General features: G+C 46.2%; 1 long non-coding RNA gene across 1 annotated transcript; it reads left to right on the top strand.

Moving 5' to 3' along the window:
• Nucleotides 1-19,221: 19,221 nt before the first annotated feature.
• LOC141022380 (uncharacterized) lies at nucleotides 19,222-20,840 on the top strand. The gene is made up of 3 exons (XR_012183671.1): nucleotides 19,222-19,616; nucleotides 20,009-20,477; nucleotides 20,588-20,840. It is a non-coding gene; the product is annotated as an uncharacterized lncRNA (long non-coding RNA).
• Nucleotides 20,841-22,322: the final 1,482 nt, after the last annotated feature.

Genomic DNA, 22,322 nt, shown 5'->3' with positions numbered 1-22,322 from the left:
CGATGGAAACGAGGCCTGGCGTACCGCAGAACAGAGGAAACAGCCTTGTGTTCGACCGACCACGTTCGAAACGGGATCCTGTTCATCGAGAGGGGTCTGGCGTACCGCAAAACGGAGGAAACGGACCTCCTACGGTCGAAACGGGGGTCCTGTTGATCGGGGGGTGTGGCGTACCGCAAAACAAAGGAAACGGACTTGTGTTGGAGCGCTACGGTCGAAACGGGGCCCCTGTTCATCGGGAGGGGTGTGGCGTACCGCAAAACGGGACTCCACGGGATACTGTTCATCTCCACCGTCGACCCCTTCCAGCCTCCACGGGCTACTGTTCATCCACCGTCGACCTCCTCCAGCCTCCACCTGCGACTGTTCATCCACGGGCTCCTGTTCATCCAGCCTCCACCGCGCGCTACTCCACCGGCTACTGTTCAACCAGCCCTCTCCATGGGCTCCTGTTCAACCACCCCTCCACAGGCTACTGTTCATCCAGACCTCCACCGTCTACTGTTCATCCTGCCCTCCATGGGGTCCTGTTCATCCAGCCCCAACCGGCTCGAACGATCGGGGTCCTGTTCATCCACCCCCACCGGGAACTGTTCATCCAAACCCCCCAGCAATGCTCACTGTTCATCCAGAGGCAACGCCACGGGGTCCTGTTCATCCACCCCCACCGGGAACTGTTCATCCAAACCCCCCCAGCAACGCTCACTGTTCATCCAGAGGCAGCATCGATCGGCTTCAGTTAGCAGCAGTAGCGAAGGAATCGCTCGATCGGGTTCAGTTAACAGCCATCGATCGATCGCTCGGGTTCAGTAACGTATAGCCTGTAGTGCAATCTCTCGGGTTCAGTTAGAGCCCAACGTCTTGCACACACGCGCGTACGTACGAGAGAAACGCGCATCGCTCGGCCCCTGACCACCCACCGTAACCGGGGACTCCCCGATATTTTCCGCGCCCTCGCTTCTACCACGATTTTTTCCATCATGGACGGCCCAAAGAATGTCATGCAGCTGCGTCTCCGGCCCGCCCAGGATGAAAAGCCCATTTTTTGTCATAGAAGTAGGACCCCGCCACATCTATGATGATACCGGGTTTTGTCACAATTATCGTCATAGAAGTGTCATAAGTATGACAGAAAAAATTTCGTTCGGCCCAAAATGTCACGGATGTCTTTTTTTTGTAGTGTATAAAGGAGCAAGGGGGGAGGCCGGCCGGCCCTAGGGCGCGCCAAGGATGGGAGGAATCCTCCTCCTAGTAGGAGTGGGATTCCTCCTTTCCTAGTCCTACTAGGAAGGGGGAGGAAGGAGTAGGAGAGGGAAAGGAAAAAGGGGGGCGCCGCCCCCTCCTAGTCCAATTCGGACTCAAGGGGGAGGAGGCGTGCGGCCTGCCCTGGCCGCCCCTCTCTCTCTCCACTAAGGCCCATCTTGGCCCACTAGTTCCCGGGGGGGTTCCGGTAACCCTCCGGTTTTCTCCGAAATCACCCGGAACACTTCCGGTGTCCGAATATAGCCGTCCAATATGTCAATCTTTATGTCTCGGCCATTTCGAGACTCCTCGTCATGTCCATGATCATATCCGGGACTCCGAACAACCTTCGGTACATCAAAACACATAAACTCATAATACCGATCGTCACCGGACGTTAAGCGTGTGGACCCTACGGGTTCGAGAACTATGTAGACATGACCGAGACACGTCTCTGATCAATAACCAATAGCGGAACCTGGATGCTCATATTGGCTCCCACATATTCTACGAAGATCTTTATCGGTCAAACCGCATAACAACATACGTTGTTCCCTTTGTCATCGGTATGTTACTTGCCCGAGATTCGATCGTCGGTATCACAATACCTAGTTCAATCTCGTTACCAGCAAGTCTCTGTACTCGTTCCTTAATGCATCATCCCGCAACTAACTCATTAGTCACATTGCTTGCAAGGCTTATAGTGATGTGCATTACCGAGACGGTCCAGAGATACCTCTCCGACAATTGGAGTGAAAAATCCTAATCTCGATCTATGCCAACTCAACAAACACCATCGAAGCACCTGTAGAGCATCTTTATAATCACCTAGTTACGTTGTGACGTTTGATAGCACACAAAGTGTTCCTCCGATATTCGGGAGTTGCATAATCTCATAGTCATAGGTACATGTATAAGTCATGAAGAAAGCAATAGCAACATACTAAACGATCAAGTGCTAAGCTAACGGAATGGGTCAAGTCAATCACATCATTCTCTAATGATGTGATCCCGTTCATCAAATGACAACTCATGTCTATGGCTAGGAAACTTCACCATCTTTGATGAACGAGCTAGTCAAGTAGAGGCATACTAGTGACACTCTGTTTGTCTATGTATTCACACATGTACTAAGTTTCTGGTTAATACAATTCTAGCATGAATAATAAACATTTATCATGATATAAGGAAATATAAATAACAACTTTATTATTGCCTCTAGGGCATATTTCCTTCAGTCTCCCACTTGCACTAGAGTCAATAATCTAGATTACATAGTAATGATTCTAACACCCATGGAGTCTTGGTGCTGATCATGTTTTGCTCGTGAGAGAGGCTTAGTCAACGGGTCTGCAACATTCAGATCCATATGTATCTTGCAAATCTCTATGTCTCCCTCCTTGTCTTGATCACGGATGGAATTGAAGCGTCTCTTGATGTGCTTGGTTCTCTTGTGAAATCTGGATTCCTTTGCCAAGGCAATTGCACTAGCATTGTCACAAAAGATTTTCATTGGCCCCGATGCACTAGGTATGACACCTAGATCGGATATGAACTCCTTCATCCAGACTCCTTCATTTGCTGCTTCCGAAGCAGCTATGTACTCCGCTTCACACGTAGATCCTGCCACGACGCTTTGCTTAGAACTGCACCAACTGATAGCTCCACCGTTCAATATAAATACGTATCCGGCTTGTGACTTAGAGTCATCCGGATCAGTGTCAAAGCTTGCATCGACGTAACCATTTACGATGAGCTCTTTGTCACCTCCATAAACGAGAAACATATCCTTAGTCCTTTTCAGGTATTTTAAGATGTTCTTGACCGCTGTCCAGTGATCCACTCCTGGATTACTTTGGTACCTCCCTGCTAAACTAATAGCAAGGCACACATCAGGTCTGGTACACAGCATTGCATACATGATAGAGCCTATGGCTGAAGCATATGGAACAACTTTCATTTTCTCTCTATCTTCTGCAGTGGTCGAGCATTGAGTCTGACTCAACTTCACACCTTGTAACACAGGCAAGAACCCTTTCTTTGCTTGATCCATTTTGAACTTCTTCAAAACTTTATCAAGGTATGTGCTTTGTGAAAGTCCAATTAAGCGTCTTGATCTATCTCTATAGATCTTGATGCCCAATATATAAGCAGCTTCACCGAGGTCTTTCATTGAAAAACTCTTGTTCAAGTATCCTTTTATGCTATTGTAACGCCCACAATGCGGCTATATCTCTCACGTGTCGAGGCACGACTTAGAGGCATAACCGCATTGTAGATTTTGTCGCAAGAAGGGTCATCTTCACACAATCCCATGTAATGAACAAGAATGGGATAAAGAGTTGGCTTACAATCGCTACTTCACACAAAACATAAATACATCATTCAAAGTACACACATAGTCCGACTACGGACAACCAAATGAAAAAGAAGATAACCCCAAATGCTAGATCCCCGATCGTCCCAACTGGGCTCCACTACTGATCATCAGGAAACGAAACATAGTAACAACCAAGTTCCTCGTTGAACTCCCACTTGAGCTCGGTTGCGTCACCTGCACTGGTATCGTCGGCACCTGCAACTGTTTGGAAGTATCTGGTGAGTCACGAGGACTCAGCAATCTCACACCCGCGAGATCAAGACTATTTAAGCTTATGGGTAGGATGGGGGTAATGAGGTGGAGCTGCAGCAAGCACTAAGCAAATATGGCGGCTAACATACGCAAATAAGAGCGAGAAGAGAAGCAACGCAACGGTCGAGAAGCTAGAAGTGATCAAGAAGTGGTCTTGAAACTACTTACGTTCATACATAACCCAAACCGTGTTCACTTCCCGGACTCCGCCGAAAAGAGACCATCACGGCTACACACGCGGTTGATGTATTTTAATTAAGTCAAGTGTCAAGTTCTCTACAACCGGACATTAACAAATTCCCATCTGCCACATAACCGCGGGCACGGCTCTCAAAAGTTTATACCCTGCAGGGGTGTCCCAACTTAGCCCATCACAAGCTCTGACGGTCAACGAAGGATATTCCTTCTCCCGGGAAGACCCGATCTGTAACGCCCGGATAATCATGCTACAGTAATCTCACGTTAATGATGGCACGTCACCTCTGTCACTGTAATTAATCTCGGGTTAATTCAAAACCGTTTCAAATTTAAATCCTAAATAAGTCAAACGACAAAAGTTTTCAAATATTAAAATAAAAAAATTCGGGAGATGCCATATTTTGCATAAGTAAATATGGTGTGGTAAACACATTTTTATAAAATGCCTAAATAGTTTAAATTGAAATAAAACAGAAAAGCAAATAAATAAAAGAAAAGAAATTACAAAAAAAACAGAACAAAAAAAACAAAAGGAGGAGCCCCCCCCCCACTGGACCCTGGCCCAACTGGGCCAAACCCCAGGCCCAGCCGGCCGGCCACCCACCACCACCGACACCTTATCCACTCCCCCACTCACCACCGACACCTCCACCCACTCCCCCCCCCCCCCGAAAAATCCCCCTCCTCTGCCTCCCCCGATCTGGATCGGGAGGAGACCACTGTCGTCGCCCGCCGCCGCCAGGAGCACGCGCCGCCTCGCCCTCGCCGGAGCACTTCCCCGCCGGCCTGCTTCCCCCTCTCCGCCTCGCCGGAACGTCGTCCCCGTCACCCTCCTCGACCCCCGCTGCCTAACCCCTACGGCCACCGTGAGCCTCCTCCCTTCCCCTCTCTATTGCCGGCACCAGCGACCTCCCGTGGCCATGCCCCGCACGCGCTCACCCCGGGCCACCCTGCTCTGCCGTGGCCGTCCCATCCCGCGTGCTCCCGCCGAACTTGTTGCCGCCCCGTGGCCGCGTCCTCCTCCCCGCGTCGCGACTGTACCGACGTCCCGCGCGCGCCCACCGTGGCCGGGTCCTCGCACGCACGCCCTGCCTCGCTCCGGGGACGCGCTCGTCGCGCCCGAAGTTCTTCTCCCCCTGCGCCTGCTCCACTCCCTCCTCTCTTTCTCCCCCGCGCTACCCCGCGTGTGCCCCCGCGAGCACCTGGCCGCGCGCCTCGCGTCGAGGCAACGCCTCGCCGGTGGCTTTGCCGTTGGTCGCTCGCGGCCCCGCACCTGTCGTCCACCCCCTCCTCCGTCCCGGTCGGCTGCCTTGGTCGGCGTCCAGGGCTAGCTGGGCTGCGCCCACCCATGGCCGGCGCCGTGCCCCTGGGCGTGCGCCCGAACGGGGCGCGCCCGTAACCCGTCGCCCGCACCCCTGTATGGCCTCTGTGCCACTGAACAGAGGGGCCCAGCCCCAGAACGAATTGAAAAAAAATGATTTAAAATATATATATATAATAATAAAAATAATAAATTAATTAATAAAAAATAATAAATATATAAATAAAACAAATAATAAAAATAAATTTAATTAATTAATTAATTAATTAACTAAATTAATTAAGTTAATTAATCCTGTTTAAATTAATCTAATTAGTTAGTTAATTTAATTAAGCAGTAGTTAATTAGCTAATAGCCCTGACAGGTGGGGCCCACCTGTCAGGTTGACCAGGTCAACGGTTAACATTGACTGCTGACGTCAGCATGACATCATGGTGATGTCATAAATCCAAATTTCGAATTAAATTAAATAATTAATTAAATTTCAGAAATTATTAAAATCTTTAGAAAATCATATCTTTTAATCCGTAACTCGGATGGAAATACTTTGTACATGAAAGTTGCTTAGAACGACGAGACGAATCCGGATACGCAACCCGTTCGTCCACCACACATCCCTAACCTATCGAACCTGCAACTTTTCACCTCCGGTTCATCTGTCCAAAAACGCAAAACACCGGGGATACTTTCCCGGATGTTTCCCCCTTCGCCGGTACCACCTACTGTCGCGTTAGGACACACCTAGCACCGCTCATTGTCATGTCACGCATCGTCATGCTTATGTTTGCATTGTATTTACTGTTTCTTCCCCCCTCTTCTCTCCGGTAGACTACGAGACCGACACTGCTGCTGCCCAGTTCGACTACGGAGTTGACGACCCCTCCTACTTGCCAGAGCAACCAGGCAAGCCCCCCCCCCCTTGATCACCAGATATCGCCTATTCTTCTCTATACTGCTTGCATTAGAGTAGTGTAGCATGTTATTGCTTTCCGATATCCTATCCTGATGCATAGCCTATCCTTGCTACTACTGTTGTTACCTTTACCTGCAATCCTACATGATTAGTATAGGATGCTAGTTTTCCATCAGTGGCCCTACATTCTTGTCCGTCTGCTGTGCTATACTATCGGGCCGTGATCACCTGGGCGGTGATCACGGGTATATACTTATATACTATATACATGACACATGTGATGACTAAAGTCGGGTCGGCTCGTAGGAGTACCCGCAAGTGGATCTTTGTGGCGGAGCGACAGGGCAGGTTGAGACCACCTAGGTGAGAGGTGGTCCTGGCCCTGGTCGGCGTTCACGGATACTTAACACGCTTAACGAGATCTTGGTATTTGATCTGAGTCTGGCCATTTGGTCTATACGCACTAACCATCTACGCGGGAGTAGTTATGGGTATCCCGGCGTCGTGGTATCAGCCGAAGCCTTCGTGACGTCAGCGACTGAGTGGCGCGCGCCGTGTTGGACCGCTTTGACGTAACCGCCGTGATCGTGTGGGTTGCTAGGTCTGCTCGCGGCCGCGTTCGCAACGTGCAGGTGTGCATAGGGCGATGGGCCCAGACCCCTGCGCGCATAGGGTTAGACCGGCGTGCTGACCTCTCTGTTGTGCTTAGGTAGGGCTGCGACGTGTTGATCTTCCGAGGCCGGGCATGACCCAGAAAAGTGTGTCCGGCCAAATGGGATCGAGCGTGTTGGGTTATGTGGTGCACCCCTGCAGGGAAGTTTATCTATTCGAATAGCCGTGTACCTCGGTAAAAGGACGACCCGGAGTTGTACCTTGACCTTATGACAACTAGAACCGGATACTGAATAAAATACACCCTTCCAAGTGCCAGATACAACCCGGTGATCGCTCTCTAACAGGGCGACGAGGAGGGGATCGCCGGGTAGGATTATGCTATGCGATGCTACTTGGAGGACTTCAATCTACTCTGTTCTACATGCTGCAAGATGGAGATGGCCAGAAGCGTAGTCTTCGACAGGACTAGCTATCCCCCTTTTTATTCTGGCATTCTGCAGTTCAGTCCACTGATATGCCCCTTTACACATATATCCATGCATATGTAGTGTAGCTCCTTGCTTGCGAGTACTTTGGATGAGTACTAACGGTTGCCTTTCTCCCCCTTTTTCCCCCTTTCCTTTCTACCTGGTTGCCGCAACCAGATGCTGGAGCCCAGGTGCCAGACGCCACCGTCGACGACGACTCCTACGACACTGGAGGTGCCTACTACTACGTGCAGGCCGCTGACGACGACCAGGAGTAGTTAGGAGGATCCCAGGCAGGAGGCCTGCGCCTCGTTCGATCTGTATCCCGGTTTGTGCTAGCCTTCTTAAGGCAAACTTGTTTAACTTATGTCTGTACTCAGATATTGTTGCTTCCGCTGACTCGTCTGTGATCGAGCACTTGTATTCGAGCCCTCGAGGCCCCTGGCTTGTATTATGAAGCTTGTATGACTTATTTATGTTGTAGAGTTGTGTTGTGATATCTTCCCGTGAGTCCCTGATCTTGATCGTACACATTTGCGTGCATGATTAGTGTACGGTCAAATCGGGGGCGTCACACGATCAGTCTCGGAATCCCGGTTACAAGACTTTTCGACAATGGTAAAACAAGACCAGCAAAGCCACCCGATGTGCTGACAAATCCCGATAGGAGTCGCACGTATCTCGTTCTCAGGGCACACCGGATGGGCAAGACGTCGGGTTGGCATAGACCCTGGTTGCCCAGGGGGCACCGGACATCGCCCGGTTTGGACCAACACTCAGAGGAACACTGGCCCGGGGGTTAAAATAAAGACGACCCTTGAGTCTGCAGAACCCAAGGGAAAACGGCTTAGGTGGCAAATGTTAAAACCAAGGTTGGGCCTTGCTGGAGGAGTTTTATTCAAAGCGAACTGTTAAGGGAGTCCCATAAATCCCCAACCGCGTAAGGAACGCAAAATCAAGGAACATAACACCGGTATGACGGAAACTAGGGCGGCAAGAGTGGAACAAAACACCAGGCATAAGGCCGAGCCTTCCACCCTTTACTAAGTATATAGATGCGTTAATTAAATAAGAGATATTGTGATATCCCAACATATCCATGTTCCAACATGGAACAAACTTCATCTTCGCCTGCAACTAGCAACGCTATAAGAGGGGCTGAGCAAAAGCGGTAACATAGCCAAACAACGGTTTGCTAGGAAAGGTGGGTTAGAGGCTTGACATGGCAATATGGGAGGCATGATATAGCAAGTGGTAGGTAGCGCGGCATAGCAATAGAGCGAACAACTAGCAAGCAAAGATAGAAGTGATTTTGAGGGTATGGTCATCTTGCCTGAAATCCCGCAAGGAAGAAGAACGAGTCCATGAAGAAGACAAACGGACGAAGTCGAACAAATCCTCACAAACGCGACGTTATCGGAACTAACCAAAGAAGCAACACCGAAAAGAAGCAAACGACATGGTAAACAACCATCACATGAACATGGCATGATGCACAATCAAGTATGATGCATGTCCGGTTTAATGATTCATGGCATGGCAAATGCAACAAACAACACCACAAATTAAGTGGAGCTCAATATGCAACGAGTTGCATATTAACGAAACACCACATCAAATATTTAGTTCTCTCTCATTTATGTACCCAACAATATTAAATGTTGATTAACATGGCAAGAGGTGAAGCATAAGTAAACTAACTATTTAGGCAAGTTTAAATGAGGCCGGAACAACAAACAACAATTCCGGAAAATTCTCATGTCCCTATTTTAGATTTGGTACTGTTCTGCCCTAAACACAATTTTAATGTTGTTAAACAGCAAAATGAAGTGCACCATGTTAAACTAGGCATTTTTCTACCCCCTTTACATATAAATTTTATTAAATTCGGAGCTACGGTTATTTAGTTATGAAATAAAGCATTTTAGCATGGCATTTAGCAAATTAATTGCAAACATCATTTTAAACATTTTAAACATGGATGACAGCAGCATATTATGAAACAAGATGAAATTCTAAGCATTTTATATATTTAAAGTTTTTACATATGGTGCATGGTTATTTAGTTATTAAATGCATGAACATGAAGGACTTTTCTGTAAAACAGCGTTCTCTGGATAATTAGGAAATTCGTCCTGGCAGGAAAAAAACATCACGGGCCGAAACTGGCTGGCGCAACAGTGCATAGTGGGGGCGTTGGATTTGATGCTCACCATGGGCCAACGGGCCAGAAGCGGAGAAGGCCTGGCGCTAGGCTGGAGGCGCGCTGGGAATTGGAGGCCGCTGGCCCAGGCGCTGGAGGCGCAGTCAACGCGAGCGCTCGGGGCAGAGCAACTCGATGCAGAAGAGGGGACTTGGCGCTGGAGCTTCAGGCGAAGCAGGGCGCGACAGCGGCAGCACGGGGGCGCGAAACAAAGGCAACGGCGGCGGCTGGCGACGGACTCGGCGTGACGACGGCGAACTTGGCGCGTACTCCGGCGAGGGCGGCGCGCGGGCGGAGCTGAAAGAGGCGGCGCATGGTGGTTTCCTGTACAGAGAGAGTCGAGAGGAAGTTGAGGACGCAGAGAAGAAAAGAAGGAAGGATGGAGGAGAAGGACGGTGCGCGAGGGACTGGCCTGGAGGTCGAGCTCAGGCGGTTCAGGGGCGAGAGGAGCCGGGCAGAGCCGGGCAGATCCGGCGGCAGGGACGGGAAGGACACACACGGCGGCTCCGGTCGCCGGCGGCCATGGCAACAGGGGTGAGCCCCGTTCGTTTCCTGGCAGATAAGAAGACACACGAGGAAGGGAGAGAGATTAGAGAAGGAAGGAGAGGGGAACAGGGGAGAGAAAGAGGAGACGGGCGGCACCTCATCTGCTGGGTTTGCCGGAGACGGTCGGCGGCTGGATCCGGTGGCTCTCGCCAGCGGGAGGCACGGTCGGGAGCTCCTCTCCCAAACCAAAACGAGCAAGGAGGTCGGCGAGCGCTGCTGGTCTTCGGGAAGAACGTGCGGAGGCGCACGGCTAGGAGAGCTCCGGGCGCGAGGGGCTTGAGGCCGCGGGGTCCTGGTGGCGCGGTTCCCGTTGGAGCTCGAGGGAGAGGGCGCCGCAAGGCGGCTGGCTGCGGTGTGGTTGGGTGGATGGATCGAGGGGAGACGGTGGTTGGCCCGGGATGGATCTGGGAGGATCCCAAGGTGGGAGGCGAGTGGGTGGATGGCTGGCGGCGGGGACGAGACTGATGGGACAAGCCTCCTAAAGATTAGGGTTGGACTAGTTTATATATAGCCTGTGGATTAGGTTAGGGACTAATCCGGTTCGTCCGATCGAAGTCGAGCGGTCGAGAATAAATAGGTTAGGTAGCCCAAATAAAAAACCGGAGATGTTTTATAGATGTTTGGGGATGAACTGAATACAACGGTGATGACTGAGCAGGTCAGGTTCGGGGAAGTCTCGGACGCGCGCGAGGGGGTCAGTGCATTGTGCAGAAAGGGCCAAACGGTCGGACAACAAAAGAACGGTTGGTCTGAGAAACGTCAACGGAGGCGAGGGTGAAGCGGCAACTACGAACGGATGCAAGTTTTATGAAAACATGTGAATGCAATGCACATGATGACATGATGAAATGCAACAAACAAATAAATCGCACGATGAAACTCGAAATACATGGAAGGCATCTGAAGCGTCGGTCTTGGGGCGTTACAGCTATCCAGAAATTCTGTATCATTTCCAATCAACAATATGTCATCCACATATAATATTAGAAATGCTACAGAGCTCCCACTCACTTTCTTGTATATACAGGCTTCTCCAAATGTCTGTATAAAACCATATGCTTTGATCACACTATCAAAACATTTATTCCAACTCCAAGATGCTTGCACCAGTCCATCAAAGGATCGCTGGAGCTTGCACACTTTGTTAGCATCCTTTGGATTGATAAAACCTTTGGGTTGCATCATATACAACTATTCTTCCAGAAATCCATTCAGGAATGCAGTCTTTACATCCATTTGCCAAATTTCATAATCATAAAATGCAGCAATTGCTAACATGATTCGGACAGACTTAAGCATCGCTACGGGTGAGAAGGTCTCATTGTAGTCAACTCCTTGAACTTGTCGAAAACCTTTCGCAACAAGTCAAGCTTTGTAGACAGTAACATTACCGTCAGCGTCAGTCTTCTTCTTGAAGATCCATTTATTCTCTATGGCTTGCCGATCATCGGGCAAGTCAACCAAAGTCCACACTTTGTTCTCATACATGGATCCCATCTCAGATTTCATGGCCTCAAGCCATTTCGCGGAATCTGGGCTCATCATCGCTTCCTCATAGTTCGTAGGTTCGTCATGGTCAAGTAACATGACCTCCAGAACAGGATTACCGTACCACTCTAGTGCGGATCTGACTCTGGTTGACCTACGAGGTTCAGTAGTAACTTGATCTGAAGTTATATGATCATCATCATTAGCTTCCTCACTAATTGGTGTAGGAGTCATAGGAACTGATTTCTGTGATGAACTACTTTCCAATAAGGGACCAGGTACAGTTACCTCATCAAATTATACTTTCCTCCCACTCACTTCTTTTGAGAGAAACTCCTTCTCTAGAAAGGATCCATTCTTAGCAACGAATGTCTTGCCTTTGGATCTGTGATAGAAGGTGTACCCAACAGTCTCATTTTGGTATCCTATGAAGACACATTTCTCCAATTTGGGTTCGAGCTTATCAGGTTGAAGCTTTTTCACATAAGCATCGCAGCCCCAAACTTTAAGAAATGACAACTTGGGTTTCTTGCCAAACCACAGTTCATAAGATGTCCTCTCAACGGATTTAGATGGTGCCCTATTTAACATGAATGCAGCCGTCTCTAAAGCATAACCCCAAAACGATAGCGGTAAATCAGTAAGAGACATCATAGATCGCACCATATTTAATAAAGTGCGGTTACGACGTTCGGACAGACCATTACGTTGTGGTGTTCCGGGTGGCGTGAGTTGCGAAACTATTCTGCATTGTTTCAAATGAAGACCAAACTCGTAACTCAAATATTCTCCTCCACGATCAGATCGTAGAAACTTTATTTTCTTGTTATGATGATTTTCCACTTCACTCTGAAATTCTTTGAACTTTTCAAATGTTTCAGACTTATGTTTCATCAAGTAGATATACCCATATCTGCTCAAATCATCTGTGAAGGTGAGAAAATAACGATACCCGCCGCGAGCCTCAATATTCATCGGACCACATACATTAGTATGTATGATTTCCAACAAATCTGTTGCTTGCTCCATTGTTCCGGAGAACGAAGTTTTAGTCATCTTGCCCATGAGGCATGGGTCGCAAGTACCAAGTGATTCATAATCAAGCGATTCCAAAAGTCCATCAGAATGGAGTTTCTTCATGCGCTTTACACCAATATGACCCAAACGGCAGTGCCACAAATAGGTTGCACTATCATTATCAACTTTGTATCTTTTGGCTTCAATATTATGAATATGTGTGTCACTACTATCGAGATTCAACAAAAATAGACCACTCTTCAAGGGTGCATGATCATAAAATATATTACTCATATAAATAGAACAACCATTATTCTCAGATTTAAATGAATAACCGTCTCGCATCAAACAAGATCCAGATATAATGTTCATGCTCAATGCTGGCACCAAATAACAATTATTCAGGTCTAAAACTAACCCCGAAGGTAGATGTAGAGGTAGTGTGCCGACGGCGATCACATCGACTTTGGAACCATTTCCCACGTGCATCGTCACCTCGTCCTTAGCCAATCTTCGCTTAATCTGTAGTCCCTGTTTCGAGTTGCAAATATTAGCAACAGAACCAGTATCAAATACCCAGGCACTACTGCGAGCATTAGTAAGGTACACATCAATAACATGTATATCACATATACCTTTGTTCACCTTGCCATCCTTCTTATCCGCCAAATACTTGGGGCATTTCCGCTTCTAGTGACCAGTCCCTTTGTAGTAGAAGCACTCAGTCTTAGGCTTAGGTCCAGACTTGGGCTTCTTCACTTGAGCAGCAACTTGCTTGTCGTTCTTCTTGAAGTTCCCCTTATTCCCTTTACCCTTTTTCTTGAAACTGGTGGTCTTGTTGACCATCAACACTTGATGCTCCTTCTTGATTTCTACCTCCGCGGCCTTTAGCATTGCGAAGAGCTCGGGAATTGTCTTGTTCATCCCTTGCATATTATAGTTCATCATGAAGCTCTTGTAGCTTGGTGGCAGTGATTGAAGAATTATGTCAATGACACTATCACCAGGAAGATTAACTCCCAGTTGAATCAAGTGATTGTTATACCCAGACATTTTGAGTATATGCTCACTGACAGAACTATTCTCCTCCATCTTGCAGCTGTAGAACTTATTGGATACTTCATATCTCTCAATCCGGGCATTTGATTGAAATATTAACTTCAACTCCTGGAACATCTCATATGCTCCGTGACGTTCAAAACGTCGTTGAAGTCTCAGTTCTAAGCCGTAAAGCATGGCACACTGAACTATCAAGTAGTCATCAGCTTTGCTCTGCCAGACGTTCACAACACCCGGTGTTGCTCCTGCAGTGGGTCTTGCACCTAGCGGTGCTTCCAGGACGCAATTCTTCTGTGCAACAATGAGGATAATCCTCAAGTTATGGACCCAGTCCGTGTAGTTGCTACCATCATCTTTCAACTTAGCTTTCTCTAGGAACGCATTAAAATTCAACGGAACAACAGCATGGGCCATCTATCTACAACAACATAGACATGCAAAATACTATCACGTACTAAGTTCATGATAAATTAAAGTTCAATTAATCATATTACTTAAGAACTCCCACTTAGATAGACATCCCTCTAATCATCTAAGTGATCACGTGATCCAAATTAACTAAACCATGTCCGATCATCACGTGAGATGGAGTAGTTTTCAATGGTGAACATCACTATGTTGATCATATCTACTATATGATTCACGCTCGACCTTTCGGTCTCAGTGTTCCGAGGCCATATCTGCATATGCTAGGATCGTCAAGTTTAACCCGAGTATTCTGCGTGTGCAAAACTGGCTTGCACCCGTTGTATGTGAACATAGAGCTTATCACACCCGATCATCACGTGGTGTCTCGGCACGACGAACTTTTGCAACGGTGCATACTCAGGGAGAACACTTGTACCTTGAAATTTAGTGAGAGATTATTTTATAATGCTACCGTCAACCAAAGCAAAATAAGATGCATAAAGGATAAACATCACATGCAATCAATACAAATGATATGATATGGCCATCATCATCTTGTGCCTTTGATCTCCATCTCCAAAGCACCATCATGATCACCATCGTCACCGGCGCGACACCTTGATCTCCATCGTAGCATCGTTGTCGTCTCACCAACTATTGTTTCTACGACTATCGCTACCGCTTAGTGATAAAGTAAAAACAATTACAGGGCGATTGCATTGCATACAATTTAGCATCATGTCTTGACCATATCACATCACAACATGCCCTACAAAAACAAGTTAGACGTCCTCTACTTTGTTGTTACAAGTTTTGCGTGGCTGCTACGGGCTGAGCAAGAACCGTTCTTACCTACACATCAAAACCACAATGATTTTTCGTCAAGTGTGCTGTTTTAACCTTCAACAAGGACCGGGCGTAGCCACACTCGATTCAACTAAAGTTGGAGAAACTGTCACCCGCCAGCCACCTGTGTGCGAAGCATGTCGGTAGAACCAGTCTCGCGTAAGCGTACGCGTAATGTCGGTCCGGGCCACTTCATCCAACAATACCGCCGAATCAAAGTATGACATGCTGGTAAGCAGTATGACTATTATCGCCAACAACTCATTTGTGTTCTACTCGTGCATATAACATCTACGCATAAACCTGGCTCGGATGCCACTGTTGAGGAACGCAGTAATTTCAAAAAAATTCCTACGATCACGCAAGATCTATGTGATGCATAGCAATGAGCGGGAGAGTGTAGTCCACGTACCCTCGTAGACCATAAGCGGAAGCGTTATGACAACGCGGTTGATGTAGTCGTACGTCTTCACGATCCGACCGATCCTAGTACCGAAAGTACGGCACCTCCGCGATCTGCACACGTTCAGCTCGATGACGTCCTACGAACTCTCGATCCAGATGAGTGTCGAGGGAGAGCTTCATCAGCACAACGGTGTGATGATAGTGATGATGAAGTTACTAGCGTAGGGCTTCGCCTAAGCACTACGACGATATGACCGAGGTGGATTATGGTGGAGGGGGGAACCGCGCACGGCTAAGATAGTTGTCTGTTGTGTGTTCTAGCGTGCCCCTTGCCCCTGTATATAAAGGAGCAAGGGGGGAGGCCGGCCGGCCCTAGGGCGCGCCAAGGAGGGGAGGAATCCTCCTCCTAGTAGGAGTAGGATTCCTCCTTTCCTAGTCCTACTAGGAGGGGGAAGGAAGGAGTAGGAGAGGGAAAGGAAAAAGGGGGGCGCCGCCCCCTCCTAGTCCTATTCGGACTCAAGGGGGAGGGGGCACGCGGCCTGCCCTGGCCGCCCCTCTCTCTCCACTAAGGCCCATCTAGGCCCACTAGTCCCCCGGGGGGGTTCCGGTAACCCTCCGGCACTCTGGTTTTCTCTGAAATCACCCGGAACACTTCCGGTGTCCGAATATAGCCGTCCAATATATCAATCTTTATGTCTCGACCATTTCGAGACTCCTCGTCATGTCCGTGATCATATCCGGGACTCCGAACAACCTTCGGTACATCAAAACACATAAACTCATAATTCCGATCGTCACCAAATGTTAAGCGTGCGGACCCTGCGGGTTCGAGAACTATGTAGACATGACCGAGACACGTCTCCGGTCAATAACCAATAGCGGAACCTGGATGCTCATATTGGCTCCCACATATTCTACGAAGATCTTTATCGGTCAAACCGCATAACAACATACGTTGTTCCCTTTGTCATCGGTATGTTACTTGCCCGAGATTCGATCGTCGGTATCTCAATACCTAGTTCAGTCTCGTTACCACAAGTCTCTTTACTTGTTCCTTAATGCATCATCCCGCAACTAACTCATTAGTCACATTGCTTGCAAGGCTTATAGTGATGTGCATTACCGAGAGGGCCCAGAGATACCTCTCCGTCAATTGGAGTGACAAATCCTAATCTCGATCTATGCCAACTCAACAAACACCATCGGAGACACCTGTAGAGCATCTTTATAATCACCCAGTTACGTTGTGATGTTTGATAGCACACAAAGTGTTCCTCCGGTATTCAGGAGTTGCATAATCTCATAGTCATAGGAACATGTATAAGTCATGAAGAAAGCAATAGCAACATACTAAATGATCAAGTGCTAAGCTAATGGAATGGGTCAAGTCAATCACATCATTCTCTAATGATGTGATCCCGTTCATCAAATGACAATCATGTCTATGGCTAGGAAACTTAACCATCTTTGATTAACGAGCTAGTCAAGTAGAGGCATACTAGTGACACTCTGTTTGTCTATGTATTCACACGTGTACTAAGTTTCCGGTTAATACAATTCTAGCATGAATAATAATCATTTATCATGATATAAGGAAATATAAATAACAACTTTATTATTGCCTCTAGGGCATATTTCCTTCAGGGATAGCTTTCTTTGGCCATGTTATTTGAGAAGACATGATTGCTTTATTAGTATGTTTGAAGTATTATCATTTTTATGTCAGTATTAAAATCTTGTTTTGAATCTTATGGATCTGAACATTCATGCCACAATAAAGAAAATTACAAGGATAAATATGTTAGGTAGCATTCCGCATAAAAAAATTGTTTTTATCATTTACCTACTCGAGGATGAGCATGAATTAAGCTCGGGGATGCTTGATACGTCTCCAACGTATCTATAATTTTTTATTGTTCCATGCTATTATATTATCTGTTTTGGATGTTTTATTTGCATTAATATGCTATTTTATATTATTTTTGGGACTAACCTATTAACCTAGAGCCTAGTGCCAGTTTCTGTTTTTTCCTTGTTTTTTAGCTTCGTAGAAAAGGAATATCAAACGGAGTCCAAACGGAATAAAACTTTCGTGATGATTTTTCTTGGACCAGAAGGCATCCGTAGGACTTGGAGTCCAAGTCAGAAGACCCACGATCGAGGCGGCGGCAAGCCGCAGGGGCGCGCCCTGGCTTGTGGCCCCCTCTGGAGTCCACCGACCTACTTCTTCCTCGTATATATTCACATATATTCCAGAACCACCAAAAAGATCCACAAAAATACTTTTCCGCCGCCACAACCTTCTGTTCTCGTGAGATCCCATCTTGGTGCCTTTTCCGGCATCCTGCCGGAGGGGGATTCGATCACGGAGGGCATCTACATCAACTCTATTGCCCTTCCGATGAAGCATGAGTAGTTTACCACAGACCTATGTGTCCATAGCTAGTAGCTATATGGCTTCTTCTCTCTCTTTGATTCTCTACCATGTTCTCCTCAATGTTCTTGGAGATCTATCCGATGTAATCTTCTTTTGCGGTGTGTTTGTCGAGATCCGATGAATTGTGGATTTATGATCAGCTTATCTATGAATATTATTTGAATCTTCTCTGAATTCTTATATGCATGATTTGGTAAGTTTGTATTTCTCTTCGAATTATCGGTTTGGTTTGGCCAACTAGATTGGTTTTTCTTGCAATGGGAGAGGTGCTTAGCTTTGGGTTCAATCTTGAGTGATTTCACCCAGTGACAAAGTAGGAGTATCGAGACACGTATTGAATTGTTGCCATCGAGGATAAAAAGATGGGGTTTTCATTATATTGCTTGAGTTTATTCCTCTACATCATGTCATCTTACTTAAGGCGTTACTCTGTTCTCTTGAACTTAATACTCTAGATGCAGGCAGGAGTCGGTCGATGTGTGGAGTAATAGTAGTGGATGCAGGCAAGAGTCGGTCTACTTGACACAGACGTGATGCCTATATTGCATAATCATTGCCTTTGATATCGTCATAACTTTACGCTTTTCTATCAATTGCTCGACAATAATTTGTTCACCCACCATATTATTTGCCTTCATGAGAGAAGCCTCTAGTGAAACCTATGGCCCCCGGGTCTATTTTTCATCATATTAGTTTCCAATTTACTATTCTTGCAATCTTTTATTTTCAGATCTATAAACCAAAAAACCAAAAATATTTTATCTTTTGTTTAGTTCTATTTATCTCTATCAGATCTCACCTTTGCAAGTGTCTGTGAAGGGATTGACAACCCCTTTATCGCGTTGGGTGCAAGTGTTTGATTGTTTGTGTAGGTGCATCTATTAGGGACTTGCGCGTTTCTCCTACTGGATTGATACCTTGGTTCTTAACTGAGGGAAATACTTACCTCTACAGTGCTGCATCACCCTTTCCTCTTCAAGGGAAAAACCAACACAAGCTCAAGAAGTAGCAATAGACCCTTCGTAGAGGGAAGCAGAGGTTGTCATGCACTTTTTTCATTTGGATGTGCAAGCTCTTAATGTAAAGTAACGTCACTCTATGTTGCCCCTTGTGATAACAACCTTTATTATGCACTCTGTCGCTTTTATTTCTTTACCATCACAAGTTTGTAGAAAGCTTATTTTCCCTTACAATAAAAGATCATACATATTCAGGAGCAATTTTTATTGCTTTTTTGCACCGATGACAACTTACTTGAAGGATCTTATTCAATCCATAGGCAGTGGCGGAGGGAGCGCCCAGCAACCTTGGGCAATTGCCCGGGCTCGCTGCCACTCGGACGGCAACGGTGGCTGTACCACAAGGCGTAAAACAGCTCGTCAACGAGTGTATTTACCCGGGCAAAACTGGATTTGGCCTCCTTCACACCTCACAACCAATCTTGGTTAATAATGATTTACAAGAACCCATCGCTCCAGCCCACAATACAAGAGGGAATACAATCGATCCCTTCACTCCAGCCTATGAGACAAGAAGGAATACCATCGATCGCTCCAGAATTCCAGACAGTTTTCGCGTAGTCGTTTCATTTTCTCCAATTGAGCGGCGCAGGGCGGCAGGGACTTGAAGGCAAAGCGGGGACTTGAAGGCGAGGCGGCGAGCGCATGATCTGGGGCTGGCCGAGCAGAAGTTGGCGGCAGGTCGACGGCGAGCTGGCAGCAGGGGTCAGTACTCATCCCCTCCATGGCTCCTCCCTCTCAAGCGGGCTGAGGCAGTTCCTTTCCTAGTTTCCTTCAAGGCTTCGACGGTTCAACCTTCGGTAAGATTACTTACTAAATAACTGATCTGAGCTAGAGATTGATGTACTTGTAGCTTATTTAGGAACTTTTGATTGGGGATGATCATGACGAATTGATGATAGATTAAGTCTATAGAAACTGTAAGCTCGGTTGACAACATTAAGAGAGAGTGATTGGGATAATTTATTTGGTGATGTCCAAGAATTTTGTGGCGCTAATAGTATTCTAGTACCAGATATGGACGAAGTAATAACAGTTCGTGGTCGTTCAAGGAGAGAAGGGAGGACTATCACTAATCTTCACCATTAAGATTTTTTATGTTGCTATTGACAAAATATGTGTGGAGATGGATCACCGCTTTAGTGAAGAAGCTAATTGTGTGCTTGATTGCTTCTCATGTCTTGACCCCAAGGACTCTTTCTCCAAGTTTAATGTTGATAAGCTTGCTCGTCTTGCTGAAATTTATCATGAAGACTTCGCAAATGATGATCGTGGAATAATAAGAGAGCAGCTCCTCACTTATATAAGTCAAGTGAAAAGGCATGCTTCTTCTTCTAACTGTGATGATGTTCAAAGTTTGGCCGTGAAGATGGTTGAAACTGAGAAAATTTTGGTATTCCCATTGGTATACAAATTTATTGAGTTGGCTTTGATATTGCCGGTATCAACCACATCTGTTGAGAGAGCATTTTCAGCAATGGAGATTATCAAGAATAAATTGCGTAGCAATATCAACAATGAATGGTTCAACGACTTGATGATATGTTACACCGAGCGAGAGTTATTCAAGTCAGTTGATGATAAGGACATTATTCGAACATTTACAACAATGAAGTCTCGGAAAGGACATTTGCCTCGTACTTTTCTATAGCACACTATTGGCATGTTCCATCTTAACTTTTGTATTGTTACAGGCTCTTTGTTTTGAATATACTAACAAATCACAAAACTGAATTTTTGTGAATAACAAATCTATTTTCTTATCTTGTAGTGTCTTCTACGACGTGTCGATAGAGATTTGGACGGTTACGAATCTTGTTGGCAAGATGGCTAGTGTGACTGATTCACTCTATGCATGTCCTGATTCTGTGACCTTTGTTGTTAAGTCTCAACTCCATTGGCTCTATGAAATGGAATATTGATATATTAGTTCACTTTAAAATTACATTTGTGTGACTGTTATGTTTTTATTTCACTTCAATTTTTATGTGGATTTGTGCTTTGCAAGTTTGATGCTATATTATATATTGTCTACCCGAATACCGGATTTTTGATTTGCATGTTAGACATTCAGGCTTAAGTTGCCCGGGCTTCATAAAAGTTTTGGCTCCGCCACTGTCCATAGGTGCATATGGTGGACTCTTATGACAAGAAACTGGGCTTTTAGGGAGGGTTTGGATGTACAAGTAGTATTTCTACTTAGTACGGTTGGTGCTGTCTCAAAGCTCAATCATTGTGGTGTAAAGCTTCGGGCAAGATTCAGAAGCCTCCAATTAAGTTGTGGAGATGGTCCCGGGCAATTTGTATGGGTTTGGTGACCGCCCTCAAGGATCTCTAGGGCACCTTAGTGGATTCGTGGCACCTTGGATTACGCGAGGGCGTGGAGAATACGGTGATCCATTGCGGTGTTTGCGGAGCATTGTTTGTCCACACAGCTCCAACAGAGATTGCATCCACAAGGGTGTGGACTTTGGGATACATCATCGTCTCCGCGTGCCTCAGTTACCTCTTACATGAGCCCTTTAGTTATGCCCTTACTTTATGATAGCCATCGTGCTTGCTATCACATAGTTGTTTATCTCTTGTTTAACATAAGTTGTTGATGCACATAGTTGGGCCTAGCTTATTTAGGTTTTGAGCTTGATAAATTAAAATGCTAGTTTTATTCCGTATTTATTCAAACTAAGTCGTAATTATTTTTTAAATCGCCTATTCACCCCCTTTAGGTGACATCCACGTCCTTTCAGAAGGCTATATATATGATTTGGATGAAACTCCCTAACACTCTCAACACTGTGACCACTCTTCAAATAAACCAAAAAACTTTTGAGTCTTCGGGAACCACCGCCTTTTCCCCTTTTTAAATAGGGGGTCACCACACCGAGAGTCCAATGTCCTGAGATAATCTTGACAAACGATATTAGGTCCCACTAATCCTATTGCCATCAATACCAAAACATGGATTGAGACACAATGCACTCTTGCAGGCCTAGGAGGCAGCGTGGCCGATAATTTGGTGATGCGGGTGGCATGATGACTTGGACGGTAAACGTTAGGTGGCAGTTGGGGAAGCAAACTTCCTGCCACTTTTGGGTGAGAGGATAAAGGGAGTAATATCACCATAATCTGTTCTTCTCTAAACTTAGCTAGTTAAATTTAGGGAGTCAAAAAGTTTATGAAAAAGCTAGATAGTGTGACTCTTAAAGGGAACCATTTTTGGGGTTAATTTTTGTTAGGAAGGGTTACAGATGCTCCTATTTCATATCAAAAAAAGAAGAGACGTGGTAATCCAAAAAACTAGCAAAAACATTCATTTTTTTGGCATCCAAGACACTCAAGTGCTGTAGGAGTGTGCGAAGTTTCGTGGTAAAATAACATTGAAGGAACTCTAGAAAAAAGAGTCTCCAAATTCCTTTTACAAAGTTTATCTGGGAGCCAATTTTGTTTGTATAAAACTGCTTCAATATCATCTGTTCATGAATTTTTGCGCTAGTGCACGGGAGCAT

Source organism: Aegilops tauschii, chromosome 5, assembly GCF_002575655.3.
Source record: "Aegilops tauschii subsp. strangulata cultivar AL8/78 chromosome 5, Aet v6.0, whole genome shotgun sequence".
In the NCBI taxonomy this organism is placed as follows: Eukaryota; Viridiplantae; Streptophyta; class Magnoliopsida; order Poales; family Poaceae; genus Aegilops; species Aegilops tauschii.
This window is presented reverse-complemented; position numbering and strand designations above follow the sequence as displayed.